The following is a 22,604-nucleotide window of genomic DNA, read 5'->3' as shown; positions in this document are numbered from 1 at the left end:
AGAGGAACTACATTTGCTAAGTTTGTCTCCTTCAGTTGTCCGTAGCAGAGAGATGGCGGCGAAACATCTTCTAGGAGAGGTGCAACCCATCTAATATAAATAGCGATGACTAGCTCTATAATTATATTGAGAAAAAAAAAGGTCCATTGATGTTATAGAACATATTTTTTGCAATGTATTGATATTAATAGTGGGCTTTTAAAATGAATCAACAATGAAAAATCAAGAGCCAGTGTGTTTCTTACTGTGTTTACCTTGTATCACATTTTGATGAATCAGTTGGTGGCTAAGACAGGAATTTCAAGTGTATGAAGTGAGCACTTCTCCAAACCATACTACATACAGTGGTCAACTGAAAAGAATTGCTTGTTGGAAACATTGCTTCTGCTCTGGCCTTCAATCATGTGTGTATTATGTTGCGAGAGAACCTCAGAGACTTCATTAAAACAACACGTCTGCCAGAGTGCTGATAAGTTTTTGCAGAGCCGACACCCAAAGAGAAGGTGGCATCACTTTTATGAAGTGACAAACTCACACAGAGGCAAGATCAGTCCATAAAAGTCCACCGCGGATGAAATGAGCGAGTGTTCGCTGATGTGATAATATACTGTGGTGTGCACCTCTGCGGACCCTTCAATTAATCAACCTGTCCGCACTTTGTTTTGAGAGTAATCTCGGCCAACCACCCTAGAGGCACTCAGCAATAAGTGCTGTGCTTTGAAGGCCGTTGGTTTACCGCGTATGCTGTAAAAACACCTCAACTCAAATGCCATGCTTTCCTTGCACAAATGTGAACCACTGGTGATTTTGGCTGTCCCATGCAGATCAAAATAAACTCTTATATATAATATATCTTATATAAACTCTTGTAGCCCTCAACCTCAATTCTAAGAAGAGGCTCTGACAATACAATGAAGATTTGCAAATTATTAGCTTGTTGCTTCATTTAGTTGTACTAAGTTCATTTTGTTTCCTTTGTCAATCACTTTTTGGTTCTTTTATCACAAACAAGGTTTGTGATAAAAGAACCAAAAAGTGTTGCTTCATTTGATATCATGTGTTAATAATTTCACACACAAGTCGCTCCTGAGTATAAGTCGCACCCCGGCCATACTATGAAAAAAACTGCGACTTAGAGTCCGGAAAATACGGTTGATTGGAACGAGAATCTAAACGAGAACTCAAACTATTTGGCAGCAATCACGAAGAGGGCTCGGGTGATTGCCGTTGTGATGGCGAGGGAGGGGAGCTTGTGTCGGCGTGCCACGCGGTCTCCCCCCTCGTCACATCACGTGAAAGGACTCTAATTAACTTCAACACCGTATCAGACCGCAATCAGCAGAGGAAATTAGTTTTTTTTTTTGTCGGTGGCATTCATAAGCAAGGCGTTAAAATGTATTCTAGCCATTTGATTTTAATTAACATTTTGTGCTTAGGAGGCGTGTTAACATTATGCTTTAATGAGCTTTGTGGAAAAGGAGCGCAACAGAGCACAAAGGGCAGCTTCTTGCTCTGTTTGTTGATGCGCTCTTCTTTATTCTAATACCATTCGAATCGTAATCAGCGTTTAACTCCTCACTCACTAGCAACGTCACCTTCACCACCTGCTTCCCAATTGGGAGATGAGCACATTATACAGGCGATCCTTTCTTCATTATCACAAGTGGTAATGAGATTGTTCTTGATGAGGTCGTATAATCTTCGTATTAGTGTGAAATTGTTTTAAATCTTTGTGTTGTCCTATGCATGTTGCACAAGATATGACAAAACATATTCATTACATTTATAATCCATGTTAAATCCTGGTGGATATTCAGCAGTGACACACATCATCACCATTGCACCACCATGTGCAATTTAATACTATGGAACTCTTAGAGACTGCAAATAGTGTACAAAAAGTGCATCCTATTGACTTCACGCCTTTGTCAAAAAAGTATCCCGTGCTTTTTTCTCCATTGTCCACTGCAGGGGTCACCAACTCCGGTCCTCGAAAGCTCCTAGCCATAATGATTTGGATGTTGACTGACAACTATCTGCGATTTCTTTGACTGGGATATGCTAACATTTCAAGATTTTGTTTTTCGCCTTTACCGTTTTGGAAACAAAAACACAAGATGATTATTTTTACTTAAGAGGATCACTGTTCACTGCCAACCACTGTTCTGTTGCCTTCAGCGTCAGTTTCTTCTGCCTCCAGCAAACACCGTGACGTTATTGTGATGTAAGCCATGAAGGGGTGTATACCGAACTTAAATCTAAACGTAACACAATTGTTTCTGCAGCCGTTTTGCATGAACTGAACTCAAAACATCTAAAGCAAATTGTGATACTGACAGGCACACCTATGCTGTAGCAATCATCAACATGAGCTGGATGGATTATTTTGGCAAGCGCTCAGTAAAGCAGATTTAGACAGATTTGTTAATGACCCTTGAGAGTAATAATCCTTTTGTATTCATACAAAATGTTTTAGGTTATTAAGTTCAGCATTTTCATTTATTTAAATATAAACTGTTCAGTTCATTAATTGTGACCGACTCTGCCCCCTCATTGTTGGGCTACGCGATAATTTGTTGGAGATGTTTTGTCCACACCGTTTCAGAAAAACAGAACCTTGTGTCCATTGCAGGAAAATGTTCCTGCTGCTTTTCTGTCTGAATGTCCCTCAAAGTGTGTTTTACTTAGAGCAGTGTACTAGAAATCCTTTTAATGGCTGACGGCTTTTTGCTGGTTTATTTATTTCTGCTTTCATTTGACTGGTCACTCATTTGTTTTCCACAGTGTCCTTGCACGTAATAAATTGTGCTGTCCAAAAACATCATCGCTGAGAATTTGGGAGTTCCTTCAATTTGGTCTAGAGCTGAAAGGTGAGTAATGCATCTCAACGTGCCGTTTTGACTGTTTTTACCATCAATATGCAGCTCGCGTCATTTACGGAATTTTTATGAGTACCAGCAAAAATGTTTGTGATGTTATTTATTTATGTTGGTCTTTTCAATTATTCATGTGTTTATTTATTCATGGGAGAAGTAACTGAAATCTGAAATTGGAAAATTCATTTTTGCTGAAGGGCGCTTAGCCCCACTTTATCCTGCCAGACTCACACAAAAAAAATTGCTTTATGTAGTAGTTACTTAACTCACCAGATAATTGCTCACTGAAGAAAAGTTGACATGAGAGCTGAAGACTATCTGCTGTTGTCTGCTGTGTTTGACGGCGATTGTATTAGTATTTTAAGATTCCTCCTCTTGTTACTGTCCAAATGTAGTGGAAAACCTGCAAATAGTTGAACGGTCATTCAGAAGAATTTGAAGAAATTGTCCAGGAAAGTCTGTTGTCAGAAATTATTTTGATTTTATATTTTAAATACTGCCTATCCCTTTCATGGTCACAGGTGAGCTGGATCCTATCCAAGATGACTTCAGGCAAACAGCAGACAGCACCAAGGACTGGTCATCAGTCAATCATAGCCTCGAGACAGGCAACTACTCAATCAGACATTCACACCGTCACTGAAAAGGATCTGAACCGGCGCTGCCTGCAGCAAATTAAGGTGAGTGGACCACTTACACTATCAGTGACTGTGAAATTATTTGAACAATCTCCTGTTTTTCTGCAGAAAGCACCAACAAAAACTGGTCAATTCACATGCGGTTTGTTTTTGGTGAATGTATGATTTTTTTTATTTGTGTCAGCAGTGAACACCAAATACCATCACATCGTTAGAACCACGCTGTCTTTTGATTATTATTATTATTATTATTATTGTATTTTTAGGCTTTTTTGCTGCTACTTTTGTAAACTAAGCTCATAAAAATAAAAATAATTAATGAGCAATAAAAACATGTTAAATTGTATTTCACCAAGTGTACCAAATGCTATATATAGAGAGAGAGTTAACAGTGGTCATCCATATAGTACACTTTTCTTTTCTTTTTTTTTTTTACATTCAGGCCAAAGCGCTGTCTACTTTAAAAATATTGCTTCAGCACCATCTTGTGGCATTTTGGTGCCAAGGTACTTTGGGAACATTTATGGGAGTATACTATACATTACATCTGTGATTCATTTAATTAGTCAAATAGAAAAGTATTGTTTTGTGTGATAGTGGGCAAGTATCCATTTTTGACGGGGTGGGATTACTCTTGGATTTTCGTTATTCCGTGAATAGCGTGACACACAAAAAAAATTCCATGCTGCCATTATAGCTTGAAAGTACTCTGACAAATGAAAATGCAAATTGTGTGTCCAAAAATACTAAAGGGCAACTACATACACTCCAGTTGTTAAATGTTTAGTTTAGTAGGCTATTATAACTTGTCACTGTCTAATGATTTTTTGTTTTGCTGTTGTCATGACAGTCGAACGAGGGTGTCACAATCTCTTTTAAGGTGTCACTAAACATCACGTCCCGCATGCAAGCTGTATCCTTCTTTATCCACTTCACAACATACTTTTAATAGGCATTGATTGATTAAAATACATTGATTCTGCAGCCTTATTTACATTCACCTCCTCTGACACTCTTTGTCCTTATTTTTCACAATTAATTGTAGAGTGTGGCAGTTTGCAGAGCGAGGCAACGGGGACACTGGGCTTTTTTTATCCAGTTCAAATCAAGCCAATGGTCACCCCTCCCCCACCTGCTACCCCGCATCTCCCACTGACCTTGGCTGCATGTGCATAAGCATGCATGCATGACTGTGTGCTTGCATCATTCCCAACCAAGAGGGTTTATTAATTTTGATTGATGACTCCATTTATCTTTGGAATAACAATTCTATAATACTCCTCACCGCCGCATCTGTAGCCATCACAGCCCAGTATGTTATTACAAACAAAATGAGAAATTTGCTATTTGACATGGAGCTTGATAAAATGGTTTTATAGTTAGCCTTGATGCAGGGAAATCTTATGCTAATGGAACCACAAGCAAAGCAGTTTAGTTGGAAACTAATCAGGAAGCCAGATGGCAGATAAAATAGGAGACCTTTGACCTTGAGAAAAATACTATATATTAATATATATATATATATATATATATATATATATATATATATATATATATATATATATATATAGAGAGAGAGAGAGAGAGAGAGAGAGAGAGAGAGAGAGAGAGAGAGAGAGATAGTATGTAATGTACAAACAACTCTGTAAATCCACTTTACACATTCTGTAATACAAAAATAGAGGAACCCAATCAAGTAGTGAAAGGAGATAAAGAGGAGAGGTGCTTGCTCCCTTCCCTTCGCTTCCCCCGACAGTCCTCACCCTTACTCGCCCTCTTGCTAGCTCTGAATTTCATCAAAAAAAAGCCATGGGGTGTAGTCTGTGTGATGGAAGGAGGAGAGAAATATCCTGTTAGAAAATGACATTGCAGCTTAGCTCTGATTGATGCAGTAGTGTAATGTGTGCTGCCATATTGCAAGCTGCCATGTTATGACTTACACGACAACACTTCCCACATGCATTTAGAAGTCAACTCATGTTCCGTATGTTCTTTAGTCGCTATCCATATTTTGCGTGTTGTTTTCTATGCATTTATTTCATATTGAATAGACAGCACACTCACACAGTCCAAATCTTTCAAATTAGAATAAACGTTGATTTAACAGAGAAGTACTGTGCACTTTCCCCTGTCAAATCTTCAAATTTATCCTCGCTGTGTTTGTGAACCAAGTTCTGACTAAAGCTTGTGAGTTGTCATTAGAGACACACTAATGAAGTCATTATCAGATTTTGCTTAGTTTGTGCAACATAATTAGCCAGAACGCTCAATGAGTTTGCAAATTGAATGAAAACAAGTCAAATGATCTCATCTACTTTGGAATGAAGAGGATAAATAAAAAGGTACAGTGTTTGGTTTAGTTTGTTTTTCCACCATGTTACACTCCTGCGTGATTTATTTTCACCCCAGGAGACATCTGGTAAACCATCCCTTATTTTTATAATGAAGCCAGGGGGAAAAACAATATTATCCAGTCTGTAATATTGTACTCTGGAGTCTAATAATCTAATGTACACCCGAGTTTGCGTCATTAAAGTGCCTTCGGTGCTCTGGGAGAAGGGAGGTGCACATCTGGTCTGCTCAAAATCACTAAGATGGGTTGAATTTCTTTTGCTGCATCTTCCCTGATGCAAGGACGCACACAAGCACAAGAGAAAGCTGAAAGATACATTTCTGATACCAGCCCCAGTATTAAGTACACCAGCACAATCAAATACTGTCAGATTCAATACAAGTGATTTATTGAATACTCCGCCTTTACAAAGCTCATCATTATTGGCCAAGTAAGTATGAATGGCACCAATTACAAACTAGGGGTCGAATGATAAAGGCTTTTTTGATTTTGACTATAATGTTAAGTCAAAGTTGATTAATGGATCACGTCATTGATCAGACCAATTTTACATCAAGACATGGTTCAACAGACTGGCATTGAAACAAATAAAAATAAATGATCAAATATACAACTTTCCTTTATACTTAATTAACTTGTAATTAGTGGAAGCTACATGCATGTTTTTCTTGTCAACGGTCTCATCTTGTCTTCCGTAGACTCCCAAAAAATGAATCGTACTAGCCCAAGCTAACAATGCGCTCAATGCCAACGCAAACGTCATCCACAAACAGCAGCAAATTTTCCTTCTCCATTAACCTGAACAAATGTATAACAACCGTCTGACTAATCGACAGACATTTAGTTGTGTTATATTCCTGCGGATTATTTTTCATTATCTTTCTCCAGCAAGACAAAAGTCCTCTGTAAATCGGCTGATTGAAACCCTTGATTGATACCAAAAACACGATTGACGATTAGTCATCTGCAAGCTTCGGGTGTCGACTGGTTAACTAGTCGACTAATCGGTTCTACTCCTATTACAAATGTCCACAATTGCCAAACAATGTCAATTTGGAACAATGTCTCTTGGGATTCATTAGTTAATTAAGAAATCTTAACAAATTGACACGATGAAAAGTAGGGAATAGATTCAGAATGGAGGTTTTCTTAGCCCAATTCACACAGTTCTGTGAATATAAGTTATGGGCATTTTCCTTTAGGAGTCAGAATTGGGATTTTAAAAAGCAAATATTTTCTCTGTAATTCTGTTAGTGCACATAAAACAAACTCTTCATTGAAGGATGTTGGCTGTTACCTACTCATCCAATTGTGCATCATTCATGTTATGGTCAATGAGTGCATTGGCTGCATCCAGTAATAGGAAAAACGGATGTTACTAAAATAGAACTATACTGTGAAGTTCTCAACATCTATAATTATTCTCAGATGTTGGCTTTGTATTCCAAATTCCCCTTTAGAAAGAGTGGGGAAAAAAGTATGAGTAGGAGGAATTTTGGTAAGTCAGACCAGACACTTTCTAGTTGCACGAATTTCCAAGCTTATGACACAGAATGTGGTTGTCTTTGCCATTCAAACCTACACAATTGTGTACATCCATCTCTATTGAAGCAGGTTGGAATATCAATCAGGCACAGCGAATCAGCCCTTTGTAATACGGATGTTTATCAAGAGACAGGGCTTGTACTGATTCTCATTGATCAGCTGTTGTGGCTTCCTCACAGCAGGGGAACGTAGCAATAAAATGTTCCAAAATAAAAGCAGCAGAGGCCATCATGCCTGCCATTAAGAAATCCTTTAGAGAAGTTGAGATACATTCGGTCTTCCAAGAGGCATTTTAGGTGTTACTAAGTGCTTCAACAACACGATTCGGTGCGAGAAAAGAGGGAATTGATGTTTTGCTAAAGTGGCAGGTTACTGTATATTGTGCTTGAGAGAGCGCGCCTGTGCCTCTGAAAGATTGTTGAGCAAATATTTATAGAGCTGTGGATTTATTTTGCACTTTCAGACAAAAAGGACATTGATGGAGTGTAGTCATGCTAAAGGATAAAGTGTCTGTCTTTTGATGGATTACAACGGGGAAGGCAACTTTTGTCTATCTATAACTTTTGTCTATCTATAACTTAAAGCGTGGCTTGTTGCTCCATAAAGACTTGCACACTCATTCTCGGCTCAGCTAGAGGAGCTGTAGACAAATCTCATCTTTCTTTTCCTATGTGACGCTATACCTCGATATCTAGTGTACAAAAGCTCTTTTTTGTTTTTTTGTATTAATCCTCTCACACACTCTTGCGCTACGTTTGCACTTCCGTGAAGGTCCTGGCTGTCTGAACTCTAGTACCCTCTATGTTGCATAAGTGCATAAGTATCCCTGTAGAGCCACTCTGCTAATTTGCTGGATGGGATAATTATAAAATATGTTTATTATGGTAAAGGTTATTCTGAGCATCTGGTTATATTGATCCACATAGTCAGACGTATGTATAACTATAAAAAGACAAACTGTTCAGCAATTTGCTCCATAAGACTTTTTCTGCAGGTCGCTGGCCGTTGCGTATGCCTCCCAATTTTTGTAGACCTTAGTAAACCATACAACTGAGAATGCTTTGTTAAGAAGAAATTATAAAACACAAAAATGTATACCCTACCCCGATCATATAGCATGCTGAAAACTTAAGATTTGTTTCCGGTTGAGGTTTTGAGATGATTTCCTTTGGTCTGTTTTTTTCATATCACAAAAAGCTGGCATTTGAACATAGGTGTGCAGACTTTTTATACCCAGCACTCTATGTAAATAAAACCTGAGCATTAAGTAAGATTCCCCAATTCAACTCTTGGGTTAGACCTCAATTTCTTATTACATTTACATAGTGGCTTAATGTTTCTCGGTGCCAGTGCAAGTGCCCATCTCCTGCCAGGCCAGGCATGTTAAGTCGCTCCCCGAGCAGTGACTAATTGTTTGTTATGTCAGTGCCTGTCGTTCCTGTTTGCCTTAATGGAGTGTACCATGGCGATCCATCAGGCCCGATGTCACCTGAAGTGGTTGTGTGTCAGTGGGGCGAGCGTGCCCTGCACGTGTGATTTACTGGCTGCCCGTTGTGACGCTTGCTTCTCGCCTCTTCGCCGGGCCGTGCAGCTCACTCCTCTGCTCAATGTTCCTCAGCTTTCCTCCCAGACCAGATTGATTACCGACGCGGCTGGCTCATGACACTCGCCATCTTCTGGCAACCTTTTAGTGCCATTTTATAGATGTTTAGCGCACCTCATTTGGCTATTTATACATCTGTGAGTGGCCATGAAATATAGATTTGTCTTGATGGGTGTCAGCGACGGCACTGCGGAAGCTGAGCTCTCGCTGGCACATCGTTATTTTAATGGCATGAGATGAAGAGGCCACATGTCGGGAGTCATTTTCAAACATGGCGAAATGGTAGTGTTTTTATTTTCATCTAATGCCCACACTCATATTTTACTGAGAGAAATAAGGCAGCTTCTGTTCATGAAGTGTTTATTTGTGCCGGGAGATGGAAATGGCGAGAGGAGACTGGCAAATGCGCACACACTTTCACACACTGATATATTCGATGTGGATGTTAAAGTTCTCCTTACTAACAACAGTAAGCTGCTGTGAAAGCTGTCATCGACGGCACACGCTATATTCACAGGCAAGGTCCCACGGGTAATTAGGTGCTGGCATACGCTCAATGTGATGCGCGACTTAATTGAATAGTTAACAACTCTGAGGAAGCCCTGCGCACTTTGGCGGTGGCATCTGTCACCAAGCTGTTCTATCCCTCCATTTTTCTGCTGTGCTCAGTAGAGAATGTCAGCGTTGGTGCAAAGTCAAATTAGGGCCAGGCAGGTTGGGTGAGTGGTGTGTCGCAGGTGGGGAGATCGCTGAAGGGAGGCAGTGAGGTGCCCACTCTGGCCTTCAGTGAAGCTCTAGGAGCACATCCGCACTTGCCCTCGGGCCTTTTTTATGGCCTTGTGACAGGAAAGCGACAGTGTGTGATGGTAGGTAGATTGGTAGGACTTGAATATGAAATGCTTACGTGAGTGAATGTGCTGGTCGTCCCTCCTCCCTTCAACGTGAATATGAAGCAGGACTATACGGTGTCTTTCCCCCAAGAAAGTAAGGCTGTCAATTTAATCAAAGGAGTATTTTGTTCAATCATAAAATAAACATATATGTCTGACTGGATGGTCAGAAAGAGATTAGCAGAGCATGTGCAAACTGTTGGAACCAGCCCTGTATGCTCCTCAAAGCCACAGCGCACAGCGGGTCAGCCGCCTTTCATACACTCTGTATGAATAAAGCTATTATAGATCGGGGATGGCATTCAAACATAAGAAAAGTGTATAATGAAGATGTCTCACCATAACGGAGAATCAGCAGGAGCCCTCAATTTGGTCTCCATGTGGTGAAGCACTTTTTAAGGCAGCACAGCCACATACACAGAATATTATGCAGAGCCAGCATGTGAATTTTCATTTGTAATATATTTAGTTCAAGTAGAACGCCTGGTATTTTTTGAGAAACGCAACTTTCTTTTTTTTGGCAATCCTGTATTGAAGTCGTTTGCTTTGTTTATATCGGGTCATTGAGTTTTTTCGTCATTTTAGTTACGGGTTTCATTTGGGGCTTCATTTTTCAAAACAGTGACAGAGACAAGCGTGGGAAAGAACCACAGATGGAGTTTTTAGGGAATGCTTTTGTCTCTTTTTTTTTTTTAACAAAGAGTACATCACTTTTTTATGATTAATTTATTATAAAATACTTAAATAATCCCTTAATACTGCACTCTGCATGAAGGACCAGCACAAAAAACACACACACATAGACAACGGAGATGAAGCAACCTGAGCAAAGCTACCTGAGATACCTTGCTTAAGTGCAAGTTTTTAGTGAGTATTCCTGTCTACTAGCACCCAAATGTTTACACACATCACTGTTCAAATGCCAGGTTTTGGTAATAGTTTATAGTAAATGACTCAAATAATGTGGTTGCACAAGTGTGCTTACCCCTCTAACTGAGATGTGGCAGTGTTCAGAATTCAGAATTACCCAATCCCAGTCAAACAAATGAGAGTCAGCCAACATGACATAAAGTGCCTCTGATTATCCCTGAATACATTTCAGATGTTCTACAGTAGAACACTATTTTTGTTATTTCCCCTCTCAGAGCATAAAAAAAATATTCCGTTGAGTTATAGGTCACAATTTTAGTCAAAAAGAAACCTGGTTGTGTAGACTTATATCCACTGTGTATATTTTGTATGCGGTGGGGTTTGAACCTTTGACTGTCTAGTGTCAACTTTTTATATACTTCATAATTTCCATGCAGCCAGGGACTAAATGACCCATGGCTGTTGGCTGGCTGCAGCACAGACAGTTAACTATTTTAGAGCTAAAACGTTGTTCAGGGCAAAGAGAGCCTGTCGAGATGCAGAGGCAGCTACAAATGTAGATGTAAAAAAATCCTAAGAAAATTGTAACATTCTCTCCTCTTGGCATATATATACACGTGTGGGCCAGCTGATCAATGGGTAAATCATTTCCAATACAAAATCCGGTGTTTAACTTACCAACCAAAGTGGGACAGAAGGATCTTCACCAGCACCTTAGCAAAGGTCTCATGTTCATTCATCCACTGGGATGACCACACACCATCTGCCAATAGACATTAGGGAGAATTTAGTCATTAAGTGATAGGCTAAGGACTAAATTGGGTGTTTGAGGTCCCCGCAGCCATGCAGATAGGGGATTCTAATTGCCCGGAATATTGATTACTCTGGTAAGGGGTGTGCACAGTAAATTCATGAGCTATCGATTAGCTGTTACTCTTCCTCACTTGTCAATGGAGGTGTATGCCTTCCCCGCAGCCTCAGTCAAGTGACTTCATTCACACGACAATATTATGCAGTGATATTGCCATTTTATTATAATGCTTTAACTTTTATTGTAGACACTTTCAATCATGTACAAATATTTTGCATTTTTTGGAGCTTCTGTATGATCCAAGGGCTAATGAAATCAGTCACAAAAAAGGAGCCATGCAATATCAACAACGACAAAACTGTGGTCCTCCTTGCCAACATTTCCTGAATAAAATGTCCGTAAAGAAAGAAAGGGCTTGGCCAATGGCCATGCCAGGCGAACCCGCTGCTTGTCTGAAACACAATGGGTACTTGAATTGAACACAAAAGAAGTTTGATCGTTTTTGATATATTTTTTCAGAAAAAGTTGGCAACTATATTCCGAAAGGGATTTCAGAGCAGTGCGAAGGCTTGCCACACAGCAGTCTCCGACATGAGTCATTTAGAGCCTATTACTAAGCATCAATATATTGATCCAAACAAGTGTCTCAGTGTACTGCTCTGTAAACACACCGGCGCTGCTTTTATCTGTTTGAATCTTATCAGGAATCAAATCTTTTCCTCTTAAATTGGCTACATTACGGCCATACGCATTTGAATGATTGCACCCTTAGTTTGTGGGGAGTATTTGACAGGACGAACACCTTGAATTTAGGACCAATTGGATTTTTGTTTGTCTTAAATGTTAGGCATAGCTTTGCACTACATCCGCATTTCTCATTCGATTTGAAAATTGCAAGGATTTAACTATTCAGGACATGGGTGCCATTTTTTCATACATTTTTTCCTAAAAGTAATTCTGCACATTAAGACATATTGTGCATTAGTTCCTCTTTCCCTCTGAAATATTTTGACTGATTTTCAAAACTTCTAGCTCATTCAGGATAAGTAAGGAATTATTATTTCCTTTCCCAAAACATTTCATGACAAAATTCTTAATCCGGATTGATTTGTTGCTTTTCCCATCTGCTGCTTTTATTCAAACTGGCCTGCAAAATGAGAATCTTGGGGTGTTGAGGGTGAAACGAGTGAAATTGCCATAGTCATGTTCTCATCACTAAAAGAGGATCATTCCATATGCTTGTCTTGTGATTGAAGCAAGCTCTCACTATTTGCACACCACTAAGTGTCACCCCCCCAGCCATGCCAGAAAATTGAATTAGTTTCAGTGTGGATTTATGCTTCAAAATTAGTAATTATTTTTTTAAGCCCAGAGGAAACAAGCAAAATGAGTCATATCTTCAAAAGTGATGAAATGCGGTGATCTCTGATTAAACAGCAACCGAAGGGACAAAAGTTAGAAGCGCAGCAATTTACCAGGCCTTCATCTATTTGGCAAATTCAATTACATCACACTTGACATCTTTTGAGAAAGTTTGATAAAACTGATGGAAAAAGTTATTCTCTCAATTACCATGTGAAATTAATCTCCTTAATCCCAATTTGATTTTTTTCATGCGTATTATGAGCTATCTCTCATCTGCCCACCTGTGTGTTTTAAATCTCTGCCACAGTTGGAACGTGACTGTCGAACACCTCAAGAAGATGGGGAATTGATGGTGACACAATCAAAATTCATCAAATGCCTTTACAAAGCTCAATTTTGGATTGACGTCGGTTCAACTCGGTTTATTGTTGTATATAATTTGCCCTGTTGTACGAATGCGCTGAAAAGATCTTTCTGATATTTTAGTTGCCTCATATTCAAAGTCAAAGTCTGCTTTATTGATATTGATCTGCAAGGGGAGCATTGTCTGTGACGGAAAAGTGACCAACTGGTAGTGCCGTTTTGACGAGAAGTGATTTTATTTACTTTGTAAAAAAAATTCAAACTTTGATTTAATTTGTCATCATTTCCTTCGTTTATTGTGCTATACGTTGCATGCTACAATTGCAAGTGGATTATTTGTTTGTCTCAAGTGCTTCAGTAAATAAATGTATGCATGTGTAAGTTTATATGTGCCTGAATGTATTTTCTTATTTACGTCGTAGCTTTCCTCATTCACGTGCGTGCGTGCGTGCGTGCGTGTGCGCTCACCAGCAGCGGACGTCTGTCCTTTTGCTGGGATTAGAACGGTGAATGCTGCAAGAGGATGATCAGACTGGGAGCACACCAGGGTTGCTGTGCGATCACAGAGGGATTATGGGGGATCTGGTGCTGTAGTGCATTGCAAGGCTGCCTCCAGTTAGGCTCATCTCCGCCACGCTACCCTTGCACACACCACTTTAATTGCCTTTGCTTCTTTCATTACTTTTATTGCCTCTCCTCTGCATTGCGTGCTCCCCAGGCTTGCGGAAAGGTCATTGAGATGGCGGACGAGCACACATACGCACACACACACACACACACACACACACATGCCTGCACACACACTCCCTGACAAGCAGAAATTGGCTGGGGCGCTAAAGCCGGAGAAACCAGTGACACAATGGGGTGGCCACTAACACGCTGAGCAGATTTTAATCACATCTATAATTCACTACATCATACTAAGGCGGTAAAGAGACTGGAATTATAGTTGTGAATGTCATCGAAGGAAAGTGCATTACACACAGAAGTGACTCGAGGTTAGTTTTAGGTGCCGCTTATAAGAATGAGAAACTAAACAAACGTAATCTATTAACTGATTATCGTCGTTTATTAGTTAATGGTTAGTGATGAAAATAACAAAACAACAATGAAGCACTGTCACATGAGACGGACTGATATGACCTTTTTTAAACTATTTACTGGTTGGCTCATTATTTTCCAAAGTAAAAACAGATGCTTGCAAATGTCTTTAAATGCTTTTTTTTTTTTTTTTTACAAATTTCTGTTGGGTGACTGAAATCAAAATTAGACAATTGTAAGTCAAACATTCTCTTCAACTATTATTTGATTAAAAAAAAACGAATGAGAGAGCTTCACAGCCTCCCTCCTCACTCTGACAATATTCTACTGCAGTTGAAGAGTTTGCTAACTTTCCATAACTCACCATTGGCCACACACACATCCAATCAAATATGCAGTTCAAACAATCCCGCAGAAACGTAAAGCCTTTTAAACACGGATCCAAACCTACTCAATAAATTATGACTTGTCTCACAGTACTGGAGTGAGGGTCATATGTTGAAGGACGACTCTTACAGTTAGTTCTTGGCCAACCAGCAAGACTCAAATGTAAGCCGGCTTTCTGCTACCTGCAACTTGCTTGCATTACACTTCAACCTGGAATCTTCTAGAATAGAAAAAGAGGGAAATATGGGCTGACTGAGGGGCTGGAGGCAACTCAGAGGTGCAGAGATGTGAACCCAATCTGCTATGTGTTGACTGTACTGATGAGGGGCTTGTGTTGAGACCAGCTTCTCGATCCCATCATTCCTTGTGTTTACTTTGGGACAGCCTAGCGTCAAACAGTGACCTTCCCACTCTTATCCTCTCAGAGTGAGCTTGCATCAAGTCGAGAGGGACAAACAATTAGCAGTAGGCTATGGTACAAATGAAAAAGATGGGGGCGGACACTAGATTGGTTTGGGCTTTAGCAAAAGTAAGCAAACCAAAGAGAAGCTTGTTTTTACATGCAGTGAGTAGAAACTGGCAATCTGAATGTTTTTTATGATTACTTTGTAATATCCATTATTATTTTATTATTCCCACAGGCATACAGTATATTGGATAGAGCTGGAAAAAAATGGGCTTCTCTAAACAGAATTTGTTTTGCAACAGAAGCTTAAATAAAAAATGTTGTTTTATGTCTGAATTAGTTTGGAATCAAGTGGAATGCAAAATATTCGTCACTGGTTTGTCTGCCACAGAGATCAACAGTTTTATTTAGAACATGTTCTCGTTTGGTGTTTGGAACAGCATGTCAAAAATGACAATAACTACAAATAATATAATAATATGAAATATGTTCTCTTTCATTGATGAAATTCGAAACTACTAATCTCCCCAGCTACGAGAAAACATCCAAGTGATCTCCTTTGTGATTGTCTATATTTAAACCACAGATTTCTGGTTCAATTCAAAAGCTCATAGGACATAAAAGTCAGCAATGCAGCAGCGGGCTGAAAGCACACCAGAGATCCATTGAAAATAATGATAGTAATGATTTTTAGTAGGTGGGATTTAGGCTGAAATCAGCAAAATTGCAGGTAAATAGTTTTTTTCCTATTTAGATGGTTTGTTTGATGCAGGAAGGCCCATTGTGAATGCCGGGTGGGGGCGGTTGGTCTCCGAGTACTACCGCTTTGAACTTGACCCCGTGCCTCCATTATGTGTCATTAGTGGTCCTTTCAGAGAAGCTGACCAGACTGAGACCTGACAGCCCCTACTCGGATATTTAGCCATGCATATGGATGGATTTCTGATCCCTCTCATCCACCACCGAGGACGAGGGAATTAGGCCAGTGAGGAGGAGAGTAAGGGGGCTTAAAGGGAGCATCTATATCTGACTTGAATGGCAACGATGGAGCTATTACTCTCGCTAAGGGCCGGCGTTCACGCTCGGCTGGTTGTTTGTCTGTTGCCGTGTCACCCAGGTGATCGGCACTACGAGAGGGTCCCGTTTGATGACCTTTTTGGGGTCGTGCGCATTCACATCGGTGCGTGAAAATAAATGACACGCTCCCCTGAAGAAGTGTTTTAATTCCGAGCGGTAATACGATGCGTACCCACGACGGCATATTAAAATGAGCATTTCTCACTCGCCGGTATTCATTAGCAGTTTACTCTTCCACATCACTTACCTTGACTGCGGCCCATGATTGATGGAGGGGTTGGGGTGTTGTTTATTTGTATATCAGACAATGTAATATTCATGTTGCACGCTTTTCTGAGCAGACGTTTGCTAGATTCAGCGGAATGGTACTTGGGATTAGATTTTCACAGCAGATTGCTATTATTAAAGGGGAAAAAACTCCTTTGAGTAGTCATCTTCAAGGGGAGGCAATCTCTCTCGCTGTCAGAGTGCTGGTCCACGGCTCTTAATGCACTGAAGCAAAAGAGCTTTGGCCTGCAACCTTTCACGCCTTGGCCTCTCTTTTTTGTGATTGAATAGTTAATAACTATGAGTCGCCACTAAAAGCCTTCTTCTCTTCTTTTTGTCTGTTTGTCTGTTTTTTTGTCTGTTTGTCTTCACTCCCATGGTCATGGCCCACATGCTAAATCGTGATAGGCCATCTTGTTCGGCACCAATCACTTCTAATGTGACTGGTGTGTCCATCATTCCTTACTTATAGGGCCATTTTTTTATAGCAGTCTGGGTGGTTTGTTTGTCCATGGTTTGGTTTTCCACAGCTTGTAAAGATAGGATAGCGATAGCAACTCACCGATTAAAACAAAGTAAATAATGATGACAAATGTGACAATCAAATTATACATAGATTAGTAACACAAACTACATTCAAATACAAAGTCTTTTGGGATGCTGGTCAACAATTGCCTTGGTTTTAGTTTGCACTCTGGGCTGAGTTTTCTGACGGTAACAGTTTCAATGACAAAAATCCAAAATGCTTTTTTTTTTTTTAAATCAGTTATAAAATCACAGTGTTCATTTTCGACATGGCTTTTAAAACATGTTTAGGGGCATCAAAGATCTTTTTCAATTTTTAGTGCCTTTGTGAGTTCCTGTGTGGATTCATCACATACACACACGCACTCTCTCTCTCTCACACACACACACACACACACACACACACACACACACACACACACACACACACACACACACACACACACACACACACACACACACACACACACACACACACACATTGGGACAGCTCATTAGCCCATCCTACGCTCACAGCTCTGGCAGAATGTGACCCTGCCTAATTGTGTACCATGCTCATTTGTTCTCCCTGCATGACATGACGATTGCTTATTTATTCTCCTCAGGGCTCCCATCTCACAGAAAAAATGATTGGCTCATTTCATTCACTGCACATTTTTTCGAGCTTTATTTGATAAGCGCGTTTCCCCCTCGGCATTCAAATCCCTTCATTTACCCGTGCTTTGCAAAGTTTTAATTTCACCCGGGCACATCATTGCTCAGATTGTGCCGTGCGCTAATTATCTGCGATACAGAAGAACTTTTGCACATGTGATCCTGTTTATTCTGGTAGAATTGAGCAGCGCGAAAGGGGGTCAACATTAATGATGCAGTGTGAATATTTGAGAAGGCAATTGTGTACACAAAGCTGGCAGACGTGCTCAACAAAAAGCTTAAGAGGGATTTGGACACCGTGGAGGCTCCGTCCGAATTAGTAGACCAAATTTGCATTCTGTTCTGATTTGACATCTAGTTAGAGGCCTGTTTCACAAATGAAGCCATTAAAGCTTTTGTTCCAGTCATGTCATAAGGGAACTCTGAGGCACAGAAAAGAAGATGGGGAATTTGGTTAACAGTGTTATATGAATCTTGTTCAAGATGACAGACAACCTGTCTTCTCTCCCTTCGGCCAGCAGGCCCAGTGGCTGTTATGCTATTGGTGAGTCCATTTCGATTAGATTGAGTGCACCATTCAATATTAAAAAAAAAATAATCCTTTGCTTTATGCCACTCATGCTTAATGTTTACTGTCAGACTAAATATAAAACAAAGAATTACATATGGTGTATTTAAAATAACCACAAATCAGCCTTTAAATCTGCTATATTAAGGCTAATGTTAACACATGATGACAACACCTAGACACCAGTAATTTCAGGGTGTGCACTTATTGCACTACTTTGCACCACTAATCAGTCAGTTTGATCATAGTACCATTCAATACCAATGACCCCATAGATGAGTAAACAAAATTTTCCACAGACATCCTCTAAAATCTTGTGGAAACCCTTACAATTAAATGCATAACAAAACCAATCAAGTTTTCTTTTTAGCTTTTGCTGCTGTATGACAGTGAAAGGAAAGAAGTTTCTCTTTGTTCCCAACCACCACAAAACAAAGCGTTCATTTCAGTTAATTTAATCATCCTTGTGGTAAAAAAAAAAAAAAATCCCTGTATATATTGATAACAGTCATTAGAATTTTATGATACATACATATTAGGGATGTAATGAAAACTGATTTGAACCAAAAAAAAACATTTTTGACTCCAAAGATGAAAATCGATTTGATGTTGTTGATGATTTGTTGCTTCTTTATATTTATTAACTTGAATCAGTTGGCCTTTGTTGATTCTATTTCTTTTCTTTTCTTTTCTTTTTTACACGTAGTTGTACGGCAGCAAATGAATCTACAATACATTTAAAGTGTACAGAAGAAAATCACTGTGTTTGTAATCCTTCATTGTGGGTATGTATATTGAATGAAGAAAAAAAAAATCAACATTTAATGTAGTATTGTTTTTCCATCAAGTCAGCCTTTGTTTTGTTGCACAAAACAAGAGACAAAGTTGATGAAACTCCCCGAGCCACAAACCCCTACGAGCACTCAGCCAAAAACTCTTAATGAACACGAGGACTGCAGCCAAATAAAAGAATAATAAAGACTTCTATATCTTAACAAGTTTTGCTTTGTTCTTCCACTCCACCCACTAGAATTTGGCTGAGTGAAAGCAGGCGGCTCTGAGGGCAGCTCGGAGAGTTCCATGCCCATCGGCCTTCAATCACATGGGATGTCTGAGTTTGACAGTATAAGTATTTCTTCAAGAACAAAATAAGACCCTTAGGCAATGGTGGATGGGCTGTTAGTAACCAATAGAGTCTACGGGGAAGGAGATGAAGCGTGATCGTTCACTGTACACTAGTGTTGGTTAGGGATGAGACAATGGACCAGGAAAAGAAAACATGGGATGACACAGTATTCTTACTTTGACAGATGTATTGCATTTTTTCATGGTATTCTACAACCTGATGCAAATGTCAAGAAAGTTGAGAATGATAAAAAAAAAAAACATAACTTACCAGAAAAACAAAGTTGAATTGAGTCAATTGGATTCTTGGTTGCCAAAGACATTTCAATCTTTAATTCTCTTCGGCAACTTTACACTATGTTTTCAGCATTTTGCAGGGGGGGCTTCTTATATGCCTGTTCATCATAAATAAGAGCACAAAAGCACTGCAATTAATTACAAATGAGCACATAAGTGTCAACAGATAAAAAGAATATTAAACTTGATCTCATACGAAATGATCGCCAAAGAATGCCTTTGATTAAATAAAAACTACAAAAAGACATTTCATGTGCTTAGCGAGTGAGTGTTGTGCAAATCCATCAAAACTTGATCAACAGGTAGATGCAATTGTGTACCTTTGGTTCCAACGTATGCAGCAGTGCTCGAGATCCCTCGTTTTCCACGGCGGAATAAAGACGTAAATTATTGGCAATCAATGCAAAAGTGTTTCCCCACGACTGACACGCGAGGAGTGTGGGAGGTCCATGTTTGTTTACCTTTGCGCGTGTGCTGGCGTGCGCCTTTGCCAAAATGTTCCGGACATGCATCTGACTTCCGTATTATAGTTAATTGTAACCCTACAAGAATAGGACATTTGTGTTTTCTTCCCTGGTTAAATCCATAAACTGCAATGCTTCTAACATATAAGTCGATATGTAACACATAAGGCATTGCAGGAAACTAAAGAATACCAAATAATTGTTGAGAGTGCGTTCAAAATCCCCAAGCATTGCGCAGTGCGCAAAGTTTTGCACGGGAACATAAATTGGCCAGCCACCCTTTCAGCAAGTGCACATATTTGGACGTTTATGTGCAGATTGTCTGCCTTTTTTTTTTCGTTAGTCTGACCAATATGCATTCCTAAACACACAAGATCCGATTATACAATCAGTAGTATGATGAAATTCAATGGAAAATGACCTTTTGGTCAAAGTGATAAGTCTCAATCCCCATTGGGTTGATATTGACTCAATAAATAGATTTGAAGCAATTTGACTTTAAGAAAATGTTCTATTTAATTTCAACATACAGTCTGGATTAAAGAACGTCAGGATTTTCCCATCCCTGCTTTAAACATTGTGTAAACAAAGGCAGTACATTGGTGCTTTGTTTCAGTTTCAGTTCTAAACCACATGTGGGCCTCAACACTAGAGGGAGGCAAGTGTTTGTGTTTTTTGGGGGGGGGGTTTTTTTTTTTTTTTGAAGGGGGGGATGTATGGGGTGCATGTACCTTTGAAAATTCAATCAAGTGAAGGCCGTCTCCTGCTGGGTGACAGGGGGCTGAAGTTTCCATCGGGCCTGCTGTGCTCCTAATGCAGCCTTGGATTGTAATTGCGTCCCAGAAGGCTCTTCATTTACGAGCAACAAAACCGATGCAGGAACGACGAGACAAGAAAATGTCTCCTTCTCCGCACTGCAGCAGTTAATTAAAACAGCACTTGATGCCTTAGTGTTGTCTCATCAGTCTCACTTGTGTTCTTGTGGGTATTATGTTTCGTCGCTGCTGGGCGAAACCCTCACATCTCAAAAAAAATAAAAAAGCACAATATTTCAGGAAATCTGACAACACAATCTTTGCTTGAGTTAACTTCATTTACCATTGTTCACTAACATGAGTACAACACAGAAAAATCAAGTTCAATTGCTATTTAATATCATAATTTATTTTACATTAGACAGCAGACAAAAAGCCTTTAGTACTTTATAAAAGCAAAGCATCTATCTTCTTAAGATCGTTTTCATGTCTAATAACCATGAGTGATGGAATAAATCAAATATCAAGATGACCAAGTAGAGTAAAAAGCAGAAATGAATATGCACACACTTACCTTCATGGCTGAATACGAGGCAGGAGTAAATAACTGAAATGACTACTTAGTGGTTTCACTCACTACTTATTGTGACGTGTTTTTTGTTCTCTTGCATTTGACAAATACCAACTGTATATAAAGAATCTATACTAATACTAAAGCGAATAAAAACTCAACTAAAACAAAACAATCGTGACAAACAATAAAAACAAAGAACTCACAACCTTTCTATAAAACCTGTAAAGTTAACTGAATTTGAAAATGAAAAGGGAAACTCCAGAATGATCATAAGCTAGGACCCAATAGTATTGCTTGATGAAAAATTCATCATATTAGGACAACCATGCTTTCATAATCCCTCCATCAAATCTAATGTTGTGTGCCGTCTTGATTTCAGGTGTGACAGATGAGCCAATTGAAGAGGTCTGGCCTTCCACCCTAATCCTCGGGTTTCCATCCCGGCCACCCCCACAGGCCATCTTAATTCCCTCTATCATTACAGAGGACTCCTTGCGGAGAGCCATGAGGAAAGGTGACTGCTGACGATGTCATTCACGCAGACTATTTCCAAATGTCAGCCCACGAGCTCGCGTTTGTCTCATTAAAGTTGGTACAGTCCATTTTATCCTTGCTTTTGCCTGCCATTCTCAATCAAGTCCACTGGGAAAATGGAGGGAGGTAGCTCTTCGTAATCATCCTTATTTGCATGAGCGCAAGCTAGACAGTCAATCAGGGGACAAGAAAAGGGTGCAGGGAAAAAAGACAAGTTGAAAAAAATGGCAAGAGCACCAAAGAGATGCAGGCTAGTTAAGAGGTATCAGTGGAGAGACATCAAGAAATGTCAGCTCCGCCACACAGCATCACGCAGACTTTTTGTTCAACAGTCTTCTGACCTGCAGATTTACATAGAGACCCACACATGATCCACCCTCGTGGAGGCGAGTCCTTCATCTTAAGCGCATCGGCGTCTTTTGCAGCTGAGGGTCTTCAAAGGCTCATGTAGATGTGCGACATCTTGGCGGCGGGGGTTGATGGACTGAGGATTTTCGTTTCTCTCTGATCAGCTTCACTCACCGCCACTTTGTCATCATAAGACAACAAACATGAGTTACCCATTCCATTTTATTGCAACCATTGCAGGTATAAGACGTGGAAAATAAAACACCTT

The 22,604-nt window shown here is 39.7% G+C and overlaps 2 long non-coding RNA genes across 2 annotated transcripts; one reads left to right on the top strand and one right to left on the bottom strand.

Annotated features, from left to right (window-relative positions):
- The first annotated feature begins 2,788 nt into the window (after positions 1-2,788).
- Positions 2,789-21,968, top strand: LOC147059262 (uncharacterized). The gene is made up of 3 exons (XR_015065729.1): positions 2,789-2,870; positions 3,398-3,556; positions 21,834-21,968. It is a non-coding gene; the product is annotated as an uncharacterized LOC147059262 (long non-coding RNA).
- Positions 3,208-20,225, bottom strand: LOC147059263 (uncharacterized). The gene is made up of 4 exons (XR_015065728.1): positions 19,982-20,225; positions 19,636-19,759; positions 11,454-11,538; positions 3,208-3,279 (listed from the first exon to the last, which is right to left on the bottom strand). It is a non-coding gene; the product is annotated as an uncharacterized LOC147059263 (long non-coding RNA).
- Positions 21,969-22,604: the final 636 nt, after the last annotated feature.

The sequence above is a fragment of the Syngnathus leptorhynchus genome, chromosome 3 (genome assembly GCF_054491065.1).
Source record: "Syngnathus leptorhynchus isolate UIUO chromosome 3, UIUO_Slep, whole genome shotgun sequence".
NCBI lineage: Eukaryota > Metazoa > Chordata > Actinopteri > Syngnathiformes > Syngnathidae > Syngnathus > Syngnathus leptorhynchus.
This window is presented reverse-complemented; position numbering and strand designations above follow the sequence as displayed.